This window comes from Taudactylus pleione, unplaced genomic scaffold (assembly GCF_031769625.1).
Source record: "Taudactylus pleione unplaced genomic scaffold, aTauple2 ptg001487l, whole genome shotgun sequence".
Classification (NCBI taxonomy): Eukaryota; Metazoa; Chordata; class Amphibia; order Anura; family Myobatrachidae; genus Taudactylus; species Taudactylus pleione.
In genome coordinates this window covers 311,586-329,100 of record NW_028285885.1, presented here as the reverse complement: position 1 = coordinate 329,100, position 17,515 = coordinate 311,586, and the positions used below count along the sequence as shown (strand labels likewise).

Below are 17,515 nucleotides of genomic sequence, written 5' to 3'. Positions count from 1 at the left end.
CTCGCTGAGAGGGAAGCGGAGGTGGGTTGGTGCTAATGATATAGTGAGTGATATGAGGGGTCTCGCTGAGAGGGAAGCGGAGGTGGGTTGGTGGTAATAATATAGTGAGTGATATGAGGGGTCTCGCTGAGAGGGAAGCGGAGGTGGGTTGGTGGTAATAATAATGTAGTGACCTCTGTATAATATGTGTATCCTATATCTCCTGTATACTATGACCTGTCCCCTGTCCTCAGACCCCTCTCATCCCTAATATGCTCCTCTCCCCCCAGGCGCTGCTGGATCATTATGTCTCACTCATCACCAATCGGTTGGCAGCGATTAGAGCCAGGTACGATATTTGCTGATCAGTCCCTGAGGCCAATATCTAGTGACTGTAATAAGTATTATAATGATGAGAGTGTTCCTAGTATGTTACGGTTATGTAGAGTTGGATCCATGTGTGTCTTAGCTATACAGCCAAAAACACGTGCGCAAATGCCAATATGCAGACCCGGACGATATTGTACTCAGAGAGGCGGAACAGAGGTGGCAAGCGCAGGCCACGCAGTAGGACGCAGTGTTATAATGGTGTCGCAGTCCGTTATACTTGGCCATCACTGGTTATGTTAGCGCTAGAACAAGATAGAAAACGGACGGCCCCTTCGCTTCAGCTTTACCCAAACTAGTATAAAACTGGAATTCCCCCTATGTGCCCTTAGCGTTTCCCTCTCTGGCGCAGCGACCCTGGCGCAGTACCGCTTGTAATGACCCCGGCAGCACTATCTCGTTATTACGGTTATTACCCCCGGTGTGTTTTCTCCCCCCGTCTGTCAGTACTTTGCTGCTGTGTTATATGACGTTGCGTCATCTAGTCCAGTTATTACATAGACGTTCCCATCTGACTGCGGCAGAAACTCGGAATGCCATTTACTTATTATGGAGGAAAGTAACAGATGCTTATATGTCAGTGGGTCGAATGTGATCTTTTATCTTGCACTTGTGTCTATATTTCATTCTATTTTACATTGTAATTGTAACTTTCGCATTTATTAATAACAGAGCAGATACTAATGACAGCTGATTGCAGTGTTATATTGTGTATAAATAGGGTAATGTGAATTCCACATTTACCTGTGTAAGCTGTAAAGTCACATCGCTACGCTATGCCTGCGCTCTCTCTGTATCATGGCGCAGTTACTCCTGACCTAACCCTGCAGACACAGACACGGGTGCATCTGACTGAGGGTATGCAGGGAATTCCGCTTTTTCCTGCATGTGTTCCTGGCATAAATGCGCCCAGCTCTACAAAAGCTCTTCTGTGTATCTGTATATGTGCAGTTCCCACTACTGCCACCAGGTGGCGAACATTAACCACCTTTAGGCCCGTTTCCAATTATGGAGGGAAAAGTCCATGATTTTCCAGGGATATAGTATCGGGCACGTGCCCGCTTTATCCCCGTATTCAGTTTAAATTGAGCAAAAACGGGAATTGGAATCTATGAAAAAAAAACTGGAATTTTCGTGAAATAATTGTAGGGCCCCCCTAAAGATGTCCAGACATGGGGGATCACTGTGGGTACCCCTGTTTTTGCCTGCAGAAGAAAGTCAGGTTTTTAAATAGCCGTGGCAGGTGTATTTTTCCTGACATTGAAGAAGTCATGCAGAAGAGCACGTAGGTTATTTTTTTAAGTGGTCCCATCAAATTTGGGGTACATGAAAATGGGTGCTAGCATATTTTTAAGTCCCTAAAGTCATTTTTTTTAAATTCTGTAAAAATGCACCTGCCGCTAATGGCCTATTCTGGAAAACACCTGCCGCTAATGGCCTATTCTAGAAAACACCTGCCGCTAATGGCCTATTCTAGAAAACATCTGCCACTAATAGCCTATTCTAGAATACACCTGCCGCTAATGGCCTATTCAAGAAAACACCTACTGCTAATAGCCTATTCTAGAATACACCTGCCGCTAATAATCTATTCTAGAATACACCTGCCACTAATGGCCTATTCTAGAATACACCTGCCGCTAATAGCCTATTCTAGAATACACCTGCCACTAATGGCCTATTCTAGAATACACCTGCCGCTAATAATCTATTCTAGAAGACACCTGCCGCTAATAATCTATTCTAGAATACACCTACTGCTAATAGCCTATTCTATAATACACCTGCCACTAATAGCCTATTCTAGAAAACACCTACCGCTAATAGCCTATTCTAGAATACACCTGCCGCTAATAGCCTATTCTAGAATACACCTGCCGCTAATAGCCTATTCTAGAATACACCTGCCATAATAATCTATTCTAGAATACACCTGCCGCTAATAGCCTATTCTAGAATACACCTGCCGCTATAATTCTATTCTAGAAAATACCTGCCGCTAATAGCCTATTCTAGAAAACACCTGGCGCTAATAGCCTATTCTAGAATACACCTGCCGCTAATAGCCTATTCTATAATACACCTGCCGCTAATAATCTATTCTAGAAAACATCGGCCGCTAATAACCTATTCTAGAAAACACCTACCGCTAATAATCTATTCTAGAAAACACCTGCCGCTAATAATCTATTCTAGAAAACACCTGCCATAATAATCTATTCTAGAAAACACCTGCCGCTAATAGCCTATTCTAGAATACACCTGCCGCTAATAGCCTATTCTAGAATACACCTGCCGCTAATAGCCTATTCTAGAATACACCTGCCGCTAATAGCCTATTCTAGAATACACCTGCCGCTAATAATCTATTCTAGAATACACCTGCCGCTAATAATCTATTCTAGAATACACCTGCCGCTAATAGCCTATTCTAGAATACACCTGCCACTAATAGCCTATTCTAGAAAACACCTGCCGCTAATAATCTATTCTAGTATACACCGGCCGCTAATAATCTATTCTAGAAAATACCTGCCGCTAATAATCTATTCTAGAATACACCTGCCGCTAATAATCTATTCTAGTAAACACCGGCCGCTAATAATCTATTCTAGAAAATACCTGCCGCTAATAATCTATTCTAGAATACACCTGCCGCTAATAATCTATTCTAGAATACACCTGCCACTAATAGCCTATTCTAGAAAACACCTGCCGCTAATAACCTATTCTAGAAAACACCTGCCGCTAATAACCTATTCTAGAATACACCTGCCGCTAATAACCTATTCTAGAAAACACCTGCCGCTAATAACCTATTCTAGAATACACCTGCCGCTAATAACCTATTCTAGAATACACCTGCCGCTAATAGCCTATTCTAGAAAACACCTGCCGCTAATAACCTATTCTAGAAAACACCAGCCGCTAATATTCTACTCTAGAATACACCTGCCGCTAATAACCTATTCTAGAATACACCTGCCGCTAATAGCCTATTCTAGAAAACACCTGCCGCTAATAACCTATTCTAGAATACACCTGCCGCTAATAACCTATTCTAGAATACACCTGCCGCTAATAACCTATTCTAGAATACACCTGCCGCTAATAATCTATTCTATAATACACCTGCCGCTAATAATCTATTCTAGAATACACCTGCCACTAATAATCTATTCTATAATACACCTGCTGCTAATAACCTATTCTAGAATACACCTGCCACTAATAATTTATTCTAGAATACACCTGCCGCTAATAATCTATTCTAGACTACACCTGCCGCTAATAATCTATTCTAGAATACACCTGCCGCTAATAATCTATTCTATAATACACCTGCCGCTAATAATCTATTCTAGAATACACCTGCCGCTAATAATCTATTCTAGAATACACCTGCCGCTAATAATCTATTCTAGAATACACCTGCCGCGAATAATCTATTCTAGAATACACCTGCCGCTAATAGCCTATTCTAGAAAACACCTGCCGCTAATAACCTATTCTAGAATACACCTGCCGCTAATAATCTATTCTATAATACACCTGCCGCTAATAATCTATTCTAGAAAATACCTGCCGCTAATAGCCTATTCTAGAATACACCTGCCGCTAATAATCTATTCTAGAATACACCTGCCGCTAATAATCTATTCTATAATACACCTGCCGCTAATAACCTATTCTAGAATACACCTGCCGCTAATAACCTATTCTAGAATACACCTGCCGCTAATAGCCTATTCTAGAAAACACCTGCCGCTAATAACCTATTCTAGAAAACACCAGCCGCTAATATTCTACTCTAGAATACACCTGCCGCTAATAACCTATTCTAGAATACACCTGCCGCTAATAGCCTATTCTAGAAAACACCTGCCGCTAATAACCTATTCTAGAATACACCTGCCGCTAATAACCTATTCTAGAATACACCTGCCGCTAATAACCTATTCTAGAATACACCTGCCGCTAATAACCTATTCTAGAATACACCTGCCGCTAATAATCTATTCTATAATACACCTGCCGCTAATAATCTATTCTAGAATACACCTGCCACTAATAATCTATTCTATAATACACCTGCTGCTAATAACCTATTCTAGAATACACCTGCCACTAATAATTTATTCTAGAATACACCTGCCGCTAATAACCTATTCTAGAATACACCTGCCGCTAATAATCTATTCTATAATACACCTGCCGCTAATAATCTATTCTAGAATACACCTGCCACTAATAATCTATTCTATAATACACCTGCTGCTAATAACCTATTCTAGAATACACCTGCCACTAATAATTTATTCTAGAATACACCTGCCGCTAATAGCCTATTCTAGAATACACCTGCCGCTAATAATCTATTCTAGAATACACCTGCCGCTAATAATCTATTCTATAATACACCTGCCGCTAATAATCTATTCTAGAATACACCTGCCGCTAATAATCTATTCTAGAATACACCTGCCGCTAATAATCTATTCTAGAATACACCTGCCGCTAATAATCTATTCTAGAATACACCTGCCGCTAATAGCCTATTCTAGAAAACACCTGCCGCTAATAACCTATTCTAGAATACACCTGCCGCTAATAATCTATTCTATAATACACCTGCCGCTAATAATCTATTCTAGAATACACCTGCCGCTAATAATCTATTCTATAATACACCTGCCGCTAATAATCTATTCTAGAATACACCTGCCGCTAATAATCTATTCTAGAATACACCTGCCGCTAATAATCTATTCTATAATACACCTGCCGCTAATAATCTATTCTAGAATACACATGCCGCTAATAATCTATTCTAGAATACACCTGCCGCTAATAATCTATTCTAGAAGACACCTGCCGCTAATAGCCTATTCTATAATACACCTGCCGCTAATAATATATTCTAGAATACACCTGCCGCTAATAATCTATTCTAGAATACACCTGCCGCTAATAATCTATTCTAGAATACACCTGCCGCTAATAATCTATTCTAGAAGACACCTGCCGCTAATAATCTATTCTATAATACACCTGCCGCTAATAGCCTATTCTAGAATACACCTGCCGCTAATAGCCTATTCTAGAATACACCTGCCGCTAATAGCCTATTCTATAATACACCTGCCGCTAATAATCTATTCTAGAATACACCTGCCGCTAATAATCTATTCTAGAATACACCTGCCGCTAATAATCTATTCTAGAATACACCTGCCGCTAATAATCTATTCTATAATACACCTGCCGCTAATAATCTATTCTAGAATACACCTGCCGCTAATAATCTATTCTAGAATACACCTGCCACTAATAATCTATTCTAGAAAACACCTGCCGCTAATAATCTATTCTATAATACACCTGCCGCTAATAGCCTATTCTATAATACACCTGCCGCTAATAGCCTATTCTAGAAAACACCTGCCGCATACTTACAGAATACCCCTGAACCTATTTCCCTATTTTTAAACACTGCTCCCCTTTTTATTTCTCCAAAATTTTATTTTAAATAATTTTTTTGGGGTGTCCCTTTTTTTTATTTATTTTTAACTTTTTTTGACTATTTTTTTTTAAACCTGCACCCCTAAACCCCAATTCTGCACTTTTTTTCGCCATGTAAAACTTGGTGAAAACTTATCCCCATTTCTTTCAAAGACTTTTCGAACCTGCGAAAAGTCTTGAAATTTAATACGGGGTTATTTGAAATAGGCGAAAATTACGTCATCATTTTCAACTTTTCGCAGCCTAATTGAATACCCCCCTTACTCTTCCAGCAACCCTGCACCTCCTGTTGGGCTCATTGCAATACTGGGACGTTCCTACACTATTGCATAATGACAGTCCATTTCGCCAGAATTACCACTTAAAACATGTGTCCTGAGAGTGAGGGGACACCGGGACTGTCTGTATTACATGTGTCCTGAGAGTGAGGGTACATTGGGCCTGTCTGTATTACATGTGTCCTGAGAGTGAGAGGACACCAGGACTGTCTGTATTACATGTGTCCTGAGAGTGATGGGACACCAGGACTGTCTGTATTACATGTGTCCTGAGAGTGAGAGGACACCAGGACTGTCTGTATTACATGTGTCCTGAGAGTTAGGGGACACTGGGACTGTCTATATTACATGTGTCCTGAGAGTGAGGGGACACTGGGACTGTCTATATTACATGTGTCCTGAGAGTGAGGGGACACTGGGACTGTCTATATTACATGTGTCTAAAGAGTGAGGGTACATTGGGACTGTCTATATTACATGTGTCCTGAGAGTGAGGGTACATTGGGCCTGTCTGTATTACATGTGTCCTGAGAGTGAGAGGACACCAGGACTGTCTGTATTACATGTGTCCTGAGAGTGAGGGAACACTAGGACTGTCTGTATTACATGTGTCCTGAGAGTGAGGGGACACCGGGACTGTCTGTATTACATGTGTCCTGAGAGTGAGGGGACACCAGGACTGTCTGTATTACATGTGTCCTGAGAGTGAGGGGACACTGGGACTGTCTGTATTACATGTGTCCTGAGAGGGAGGGGATACCAGGACTGTCTGTATTACATGTGTCCTGAGAGGGAGGGGATACCAGGACTGTCTGTATTACATGTGTCCTGAGAGTGAGGGAACACTAGGACTGTCTGTATTACATGTGTCCTGAGAGTGAGGGGATACCAGGACTGTCTGTATTACATGTGTCCTGAGAGTGAGGGGACACCGGGACTGTCTGTATTACATGTGTCCTGAGAGTGAGTTGGCACCGGGACTGTCTGTATTACATGGGTCCTGAGAGTGAGGGTACATTGGGACTGTCTGTATTACATGTGTCCTGAGAGTGAGGGGACACTGGGACTGTCTGTATTACATGTGTCCTGAGAGTGAGAGGACTGTCTGTGTTACATGTGTCCTGAGAGTGAGGAGACACAGGACAGAGTGAGGGGACACCGGGACTGTCTGTATTACATGTGTCCTGAGAGTGAGGGGACACCGGGACTGTCTGTATTATATGTGTCTTGAGAGTGAGAGGACACCAGGACTGTCTGTATTACATGTGTCCTGAGAGTGATGGGACACCAGGACTGTCTGTATTACATGTGTCCTGAGAGTGAGAGGACACCAGGACTGTCTGTATTACATGTGTCCTGAGAGTTAGGGGACACTGGGACTGTCTATATTACATGTGTCCTGAGAGTGAGGGGACACTGGGACTGTCTATATTACATGTGTCCTGAGAGTGAGGGGACACTGGGACTGTCTATATTACATGTGTCTAAAGAGTGAGGGTACATTGGGACTGTCTATATTACATGTGTCCTGAGAGTGAGGGTACATTGGGCCTGTCTGTATTACATGTGTCCTGAGAGTGAGAGGACACCAGGACTGTCTGTATTACATGTGTCCTGAGAGTGAGGGAACACTAGGACTGTCTGTATTACATGTGTCCTGAGAGTGAGGGGACACCGGGACTGTCTGTATTACATGTGTCCTGAGAGTGAGGGGACACCAGGACTGTCTGTATTACATGTGTCCTGAGAGTGAGGGGACACTGGGACTGTCTGTATTACATGTGTCCTGAGAGGGAGGGGATACCAGGACTGTCTGTATTACATGTGTCCTGAGAGGGAGGGGATACCAGGACTGTCTGTATTACATGTGTCCTGAGAGTGAGGGAACACTAGGACTGTCTGTATTACATGTGTCCTGAGAGTGAGGGGATACCAGGACTGTCTGTATTACATGTGTCCTGAGAGGGAGGGGACACCGGGACTGTCTGTATTACATGTGTCCTGAGAGTGAGGGGACACCGGGACTGTCTGTATTACATGTGTCCTGAGAGTGAGTTGGCACCGGGACTGTCTGTATTACATGGGTCCTGAGAGTGAGGGTACATTGGGACTGTCTGTATTACATGTGTCCTGAGAGTGAGGGGACACTGGGACTGTCTGTATTACATGTGTCCTGAGAGTGAGAGGACTGTCTGTGTTACATGTGTCCTGAGAGTGAGGAGACACAGGACAGAGTGAGGGGACACCGGGACTGTCTGTATTACATGTGTCCTGAGAGTGAGGGGACACCGGGACTGTCTGTATTATATGTGTCCTGAGAGTGAGAGGACTCCGGGACTGTCTGTATTACATGTGTCCTGAGAGTGAGAGGACACTGAGACTGTCTGTATTACATGTGTCCTGAGAGTGAGATGACACCGGGACTGTCTGTATTACATGTGTCCTGAGAGTGAGTGGGCACCGGGACTGTCTGTATTACATGTGTCCTGAGAGTGAGATGACACCGGGACTGTCTGTATTACATGTGTCCTGAGAGTGAGTGGGCACCGGGACTGTCTGTATTACATGTGTCCTGAGAGTGAGGGGACCCCGGGACTGTCTGTATTACATGTGTCCTGAGAGTGAGGGGACAGAGGGACTGTCTGTATTACATGTGTCCTGAGAGTGAGAGGACGCAGGGACTGTATGTATTACATGTGTCCTGAGAGTGAGAGGACGCAGGGACTGTATGTATTACATGTGTCCTGAGAGTGAGGGGACACGGGGACTGTCTGTATTACATGTGTCCTGAGAGTGAGTGGGCACCGGGACTGTCTATATTACATGTGTCCTGAGAGTGAGGGGTCACCGGGACTGTCTGTATTACATGTGTCCTGGTAGTGATTTTGATAATCTTGTCCCACAAATTATAGTCTTATTAGTGTGCTTGACCATTGAGCCACAGCCATTACTAACTAGGCCTTAAAATCCAATGTACAGCCCGGAGATCGCACGTTGCGGGACTGCAGACTACTGAGCCCCACACGTCATGTGGATGAAATGCTCATTGGTAGCTGTACGGATTGTGTTTTTATGGCAGCCGCACACAAACCTCAGATCACCATGTGCAATGCCAGGCGTCTGTTTATCTGGTATAGAACCAACCCCCATCGGGCTCTGGATCGGTGTAATGCGTTCTTAGGAGTGACGCATTGTACTTCACTTTCTGCCAGTCTCCTGGGCATAATTATGTTTGGCGAATAGCCAGATAACGCTTCTTGCCTAAATGTGCGCTGCCAACTGTAATGTGCGATGGGGGAGGAGGAAGATTGGTCTGGGGCTGGTTTTCATGCTGCAGCCCCTTAGTTCCAGGGGAAACCAAAATGCTACATCGTATTTTATTATTTTTGTTGACTTATGGCACCACAAGGGGTCCACAGTGTCGTACAAAAAAAGCAAATTACATATATGTAGCAAGACACAAAGTGCTGACAGGCTTGTATAAAATAGTTTCATAAGGCGAAGGAATGAGGTCCAGAGTAGAAGACAGCATGGGAGAAATTTTTTATGCTGGAATGAGAGGAGGTGACCACAGTGTAGGTGAGGCAGCAGTCAGTGGAGGAGTGGACAGGGAAGGAGGGAGAGGAGGTGATTAGGGCTGAGCCTGAGGCAGCAGTCAGTAGAGGAGTGGACACAGCAGGAGGGAGAGGAGGTGAGGCAGCAGTCAGTGGAGGAGTGGACAGGGCAGGAGGGAGAGGAGGTGAGGCAGCAGTCAGTGGAGGAGTGGACAGGGCAGGAGGGAGAGGAGATGAGACACCAGTCAGTGGAGGAGTGGACAGGGCAGGAGGGAGAGGAGGTGAGGCAGCAGTCAGTGGAGGAGTGGACAGGGCAGGAGGTAGAGGAGGTGAGACAGCAGTCAGTGGAGGAGTGGACAAGGCAGGAGGGAGAGGAGGTGAGACAGCAGTCAGTGGCAGAGTGGATAGGGCAGGAGGGAGAGGAGATGAGACACCAGTCCAGGGAGGAGTGGACATAGTGGGAGGGAGAGGAGGTGATTAGTGCTGAGCTGAGGCAGCAGTCAGTGGATGAGTGGACACGGCAGGAGCGAGAGGAGGTGAGGCAGCAGTCAGTGGAGGAGTGGATAGGACAGGAGGGAGAGGAGGTGAGACAGCAGTCAGTGGAGGAGTGGACAGGGCAGGAGGGAGAGGAGGTGAGGCAGCAGTCAGTGGAGGAGTGGACAGGGCAGGAGGGAGAGGAGATGAGACACCAGTCAGTGGAGGAGTGGACAGGGCAGGAGGGAGAGGAGGTGTGACAGCAGTCAGTGGAGTTGTGGACAAGGCAGGAGGGAGAGGAGGTGAGGAAGCAGTCAGTGGCAGAGTGGACAGGGCAGGAGGGAGAGGAGATGAGGCAGCAGTCAGTGGAGGAGCGGACAGGGCAGGAGGGAGAGGAGATGAGGCAGCAATCAGTGGAGGAGTGGACAGGGCAGGAGGGAGAGGAGGTGAGGCAGCAGTCAGTGGAGGAGCGACAGGGCAGGAGGGAGAGGAGGTGAGGCAGCAGTCAATGGAGGAGCGGACAGGGCAGGAGGGAGAGGAGATGAGGCAGCAGTCAGTGGAGGAGCGGACAGGGCAGGAGGGAGAGGCAGCAGTCAGTGGAGGAGGGGACAGGGTGGGAGGGAGAGGAGGTGAGGCAGCAGTCAGTGGAGGAGGGGACAGGGTGGGAGGGAGAGGAGGTGAGGCAGCAGTCAGTGGAGGAGTGGACAGGACAGGAGGAAGAGGAGGTGATTAGGGCTGAGCTGAGGCAGCAGACAGTGGAGGAGTGAACAGGGCAGGAGAGGAGGTGAGGCAGCAGTCAGTGGAGGAGTGGACAGGGCAGGAGGGAGAGGTGGTGAGGCAGCAGTCAGTGGAGGAGTGGACAGGGCAGGAGGGAGAGGAGTTGAGGCAGCAGTCAGTGGAGGAGTGGACAGGGCAGGAGGGAGAGGAGGTGAGGCAGCAGTCAGTGGTGGAGTGGACAGGGCAGGAGGGAGAGAAGGTGAGGCAGCAGTCAGTGGAGGAGCGGACAGGGCAGGAGGGAGAGGAGGTGATTAGGGCTGGGCTGAGGCAGCAGTCAGTGGAGGAGTGGACAGGGTGGGAGGGAGAGGAGGTGAGGCAGCATTTAGTGGAGGAGTGGACAGGAGGGAGAGGAGGTGATTAGGGCTGAGCTGAGGCCGCAGACAGTGGAGGAGCGGACAGTTCAGGAGGAAGAGGAGGTGAGGCAGCAGTCAGTGGAGGAGAGGACAGGGCAGGAGGGAGAGGAGGTGAGACGGAGGGGAGGAAACACAGAATGAGCTGAGCAACAGCATTCATGATAGACTGTATTGGGGCGAGTCGGGTTACAGAATGGCCAGAGAGGGAGAGATTGCAGTAGTCTAGGTGGGAAATAACAAGAGCATGAAAGAGGGTTGTGTTGGCGTCCATAGTGAATGTGGGGTATGTCAGCGTGACAACACCCTGCGCATATAGTGAGACCTGACCTCAGCCACATCCGCTGACTGTCACCCGCCCTTATCACCACCATCAGCGCACGACCCCGCAGCCACATTCCAAACTCTAGGGGGAGACTTCCTGTACACAATGCTGCTCCCAGAAGTAAATAGGACAGAACAGGTAAAAATGCTTCTATAAATATCATATTTTATATTCAGACTTACTAAGACAAAACATACATATAATGAGTATAAAGGGTGTAGGCAAAGTGATAAATATAGGACTAATATCGTCCGCAAATCATGATCGGCACCCGCTCAGTACAGATGCTGAGCATGTGCCGATTCGCCGCCATCAGAGTTGTACGCGATCACAAACGGGTGTGATGTTACTTATGGCCATGTGATGTAGCAGTAGCGCATATTCATACACCTGGCCCGCGCTCGGAAAGGAGAACCCCAATCTTTCCCATTCGCCCATCAGAGTTTGCTCTGTAGACCATCAACAGCCTGAAGAAAAACCATTCGCTTCTCCATAAACTTTGATGTGTAGCAATAATAATAATGATAATAATGATAATAATGATGACAAGCGCCCTTTGTAGGCTGCCATTGGGCTATTATTTAGTGGCAACCACATGCACTGGGTACAGGGCTGATGGAAATGCGCACTGCCGCTGTGACCAGCGCATTGCTGGAGGCGGGGAGGTCGCGTAAATGTAGCTGAAAACAGCGGAAAGGGGCCTTTATTGCTGGACACAGACAGTGGCCGATGCTATATGTGTATAGTTTATATTTATTATATGTGTATAGTTTATATTTATTATATGTGTATAGTTTATATTTATTATATGTGTATAGTTTATATTTATTATATGTGTATAGTTTATATTTATTATATGTGTATAGTTTATATTTATTATATGTGTATAGTTTATATTTATTATATGTGTATAGTTTATATTTATAATATATATATATATATAATATTTGTGTGTTGTTTTTCCTTCAGATTTCGAGCTCAGCTGAGGAAACAAGGATCCAAGAAGGACTAAGTAACACCCAGAGCCGGTCTCAGCCTTTTCCTTCCATGCGGCATCGGGATTAGTAATGGTCATTATGTATGCCGTCCGACCATCCGTCTGTCCGTCCACAGCGATCTGACAGACGTAGAGTCCTTACTGTAGAATGAACAGATCACAATAATGTGTTAAATGAATAAAATAACAAAACGTAATCATTCAGTTTTCTGAACAATAAATGTTTACTTGTTTTTTCCAATTCTTCTGCGTTAGACATTTTTATGACGCATTTTGCGATATCGCTATTTCCACAGTAGCTGTAATGTGATGAGAAACTTGTCTTCCTTCTTCTAGCTCACATTTATTGTCCTCCTCGCGCACCTACGCCAACAATGCGAATAACAATATACTGACTAATAGAAGAAAGTAGATACTTATTGTACTAAGGCACAGGGCCAGGAACTGCAGTATATACCCATTTAGCCTAAAAGTCAATTTCCTCAGATGTCAGAGCGGCATCGGCGAGGTCAGAGGCGGAGCGGCAGCGGCGAGGTCGGAGGCAGAGCGGCAGCAGCGAGGTCGGAGGCAGAGCGGCGAGGTCGGAGGCAGAGCGGCAGCGGCGAGGTCGGAGGCAGAGCAGCGAGGTCGGAGGCAGAGCGGCAGGGGAGAGGTCGGAGGCAGAGCGGCAGGGGAGAGGTCGAAGGCAGAGCGGCAGGGGCGAGGTCGGAGGCAGAGCGGTGGGGGTGAGGTCGGAGGCAGAGCGGCGGGGGCGAGGTCGGAAGCAGAGCGGCTGTGGCGAGGTCGGAGGCAGAGCGGCAGCAGTGAGGTCAGAGGCAGAGCGGCAGGGGGGAGGTCGGAGGCAGAGCGGCAAGGGCGAGGTCGGAGGCAGAGGTGAGGTCAGAGGCAGAGCGGCAGCGGCGAGGTCGGAGGCAGAGGTGAGGTCAGAGGCAGAGCGGCAGGGGCGAGGTCGGAGGCAGAGCGGCAGGGGCGAGGTCAGAGGCAGAGCGGCAGGGGCGAGGTCGGAGGCAGGGGTGAGGTCAGAGGCAGAGCGGCAGGGGTGAGGTCAGAGGCAGAGCGGGAGGGGTGAGGTCAGAGGCACAGTCATACACACAGGTGTGCACCAGGGGAAGGGCTGGTAGCGGCATTAGCATAAAGTCATAGACGTGCTTCTGGCAAAAGACGCTGCGTCCCCCTCAGAATCAGCCTATGTAATATCCCTGCCGTATGTGACGCTATTCTATATATTCTTTTAATGGCCACTAAAATATCATTATCACAATATCTTACTGCTGGGCTGCCCAGAAGCTGCACCGAGCCTGCACCAGAAGTTGTTTGAACCCCCCCCTGGCAGCAGAAGTATCAAGTCCTTTCTGATAGGGAATATAGGGTGCGATTCGCTATGGTCACTATTTTGATCGCGGCTGCTATTATGCACTCAGGTCTACTGCGACAAAATGCTAATGACAGCTATCGCAAAGCCATCGCACAGCCAGTATAGAGACACCCACTACTGCTATCTCACATCTGTAATACCTCACAGTCCTATGTATACATCTGTAACATCAGCCACAGCTCAGCCAGCATAGAGACACCCACTACTGCTATCTCACATCTGTAATACCTCACAGTCCTGTGTATACATCTGTAACATCAGCCACAGCACAGCCAGCATAGACACCCACTACCGCTATCTCACATCTGTAATACCTCACATTCCTGTGTATACGTCTGTAACATCAGCCACAGCTCAGCCAGCATAGAGACACCCACTACTGCTATCTCACATCTGTAATACCTCACAGTCCTGTGTATACATCTGTAACATCAGCCACAGCACAGCCAGCATAGAGACACCCCCACTACTGCTATCTCACATCTGTAATACCTCACAGTCCTCTGTATACATCTGTAACATCAGCCACAGCTCAGCCAGCATAGAGACACCCACTACTGCTATCTCACATCTGTAATACCTCACAGTCCTGTGTATACATCTGTAACATCAGCCACAGCACAGCCAGCATAGAGACTCCCACTACTGCTATCTCACATCTGTAATACCTCACAGTCCTGTGTATACATCTGTAACATCAGCCACAGCTCAGCCAGCATAGAGACACCCACTACTGCTATCTCACATCTGTAATACCTCACAGTCCTGTGTATACATCTGTAACATCAGCCACAGCTCAGCCAGCATAGAGACACCCACTACTGCTATCTCACATCTGTAATACCTCACAGTCCTGTGTATACATCTGTAACATCAGCCACAGCACAACCAGCATAGAGACCCCCACTACTGCTGTCTCACATCTGTAATACCTCACAGTCCTGTGTATACATCTGTAACATCAGCCACAGCACAACCAGCATAGAGACCCCCACTACTGCTATCTCACATCTGTAATACCTCACAGTCCTGTGTACACATCTGTAACATCAGCCACAGCACAGCCAGCATAGAGACACCCACAACTGCTATCTCACATCTGTAATACATCACAGTCCTGTGTATACATCTGTAATATCAGCCACAGCTCAGCCAGCATAGAGACACCCACTACTGCTATCTCACATCTGTAATACCTCACAGTCCTATGTATACATCTGTAATATCAGCCACAGCTCAGCCAGCATAGAGACACCCACTACTGCTATCTCACATCTGTAATACCTCACAGTCCTGTGTATACATCTGTAACATCAGCCACAGCACAGCCAGCATAGAGACACCCGCTACTGCTTTCTCACATCTGTAATACCTCACAGTCCTGTGTATACATCTGTAACATCAGCCACAGCACAGCCAGCATAGAGACACCCACTACTGCTATCTCACATCTATTATACCTCACAGTCCTGTGTATACATCTGTAACATCAGCCACAGCACAGCCAGCATAGAGACACCCACTACTGCTATCTCACATCTATAATACCTCACAGTCCTGTGTATACATCTGTAACATCAGCCACAGCACAGCCAGCATAGAGACACCCGCTACTGCTTTCTCACATCTGTAATACCTCACAGTCCTGTGTATACATCTGTAACATCAGCCACAGCACAGCCAGCATAGAGACACCCACTACTGCTATCTCACATCTGTAATACCTCACAGTCCTGTGTATACATCTGTAACATCAGCCACAGCACAGCCAGCATAGAGACACCCACTACTGCTATCTCACATCTGTAATACCTCACAGTCCTGTGTATACATCTGTAACATCAGCCACAGCTCAGCCAGCATAGAGACACCTGCTACTGCTATCTAACATCTGTAATACCTCACAGTCCTGTGTATACATCAGTAACATCAGCCACAGCTCAGCCAGCATAGAGACACCACTACTGCTATCTCACATCTGTAACACCTCACAGTCCTATGTATACTTCTGTAACATCAGCCACAGCACAGCCAGCATAGAGACACCCACTACTGCTATCTCACATCTGTAATACCTCACAGCCCTGTGTATACATCTGTAACATCAGTCACAGCTCAGCCAGCATAGAGACACCCACTACTGCTATCTCACATCTGTAATACCTCACAGTCCTGTGTATACATCTGTAGCATCAGCCACAGCACAGCCAGCATAGAGACACCCACTACTGCTATCTCACATCTGTAATACCTCACAGTCCTGTGTATACATCTGTAACATCAGCCACAGCACAGCCAGCATAGAGACACCCACTACTACTATCTCACATCTGTAATACCTCACAGTCCTGTGTATACATCTGTAACATCAGCCACAGCACAGCCAGCATAGAGACACCCCCACTACTACTATCTCACATCCGTAATACCTCATAGTCCTGTGTATACATCTGTAACATCAGCCACAGCACAGCCAGCATAGAGACACCCACTACTGCTATCTCACATCTGTAATACCTCACAGTCCTGTGTATACATCTGTAACATCAGCCACAGCACAGCCAGCATAGAGACACCCACTACTGCTATCTCACATCTGTAATACCTCACAGTCCTGTGTATACATCAGTAACATCAGCCACAGCACAGCCAGCATAGAGACACCCACTACTGCTATCTCACATCTGTAATACCTCACAGTCCTGTGTATACATCAGTAACATCAGCCACAGCTCAGCCAGCATAGAGACACCACTACTGCTATCTCACATCTGTAATACCTCACAGGCCTGTGTATACATCAGTAACATCAGCCACAGCACAGCCAGCATAGAGACACCCACTACTGCTATCTCACATCTGTAATACCTCACAGTCCTGTGTATACATCAGTAACATCAGCCACAGCTCAGCCAGCATAGAGACACCACTACTGCTATCTCACATCTGTAACACCTCACAGTCCTGTGTATACATCTGTAACATCAGCCACAGCACAGCCAGCATAGAGACACCCACTACTACTATCTCACATCTGTAATACCTCACAGTCCTGTGTATACATCTGTAACATCAGCCACAGCACAGCCAGCATAGAGACACCCACTACTGCTATCTCACATCTGTAATACCTCACAGTCCTGTGTATACATCTGTAACATCAGCCACAGCACAGCCAGCATAGAGACACCCCCACTACTGCTATCTCACATCCGTAATACCTCATAGTCCTGTGTATACATCTGTAACATCAGCCACAGCACAGCCAGCATAGAGACACCCACTACTGCTATCTCACATCTGTAATACCTCACAGTCCTGTGTATACATCTGTAACATCTATCCACAGCTCAGCCAGCATAGAGACACCCACTACTGCTATCTCACATCTGTAATACCTCACAGGCCTGTGTATACATCAGTAACATCAGCCACAGCACAGCCAGCATAGAGACACCCACTACTGCTATCTCACATCTGTAATACCTCACAGTCC

General features: G+C 46.6%; 1 long non-coding RNA gene across 1 annotated transcript; it reads left to right on the top strand.

The window, feature by feature from the left end:
* The first annotated feature begins 253 nt into the window (after nucleotides 1-253).
* LOC148442505 (uncharacterized) lies at nucleotides 254-12,885 on the top strand. The gene is made up of 2 exons (XR_015875797.1): nucleotides 254-328; nucleotides 12,617-12,885. It is a non-coding gene; the product is annotated as an uncharacterized LOC148442505 (long non-coding RNA).
* Nucleotides 12,886-17,515: the final 4,630 nt, after the last annotated feature.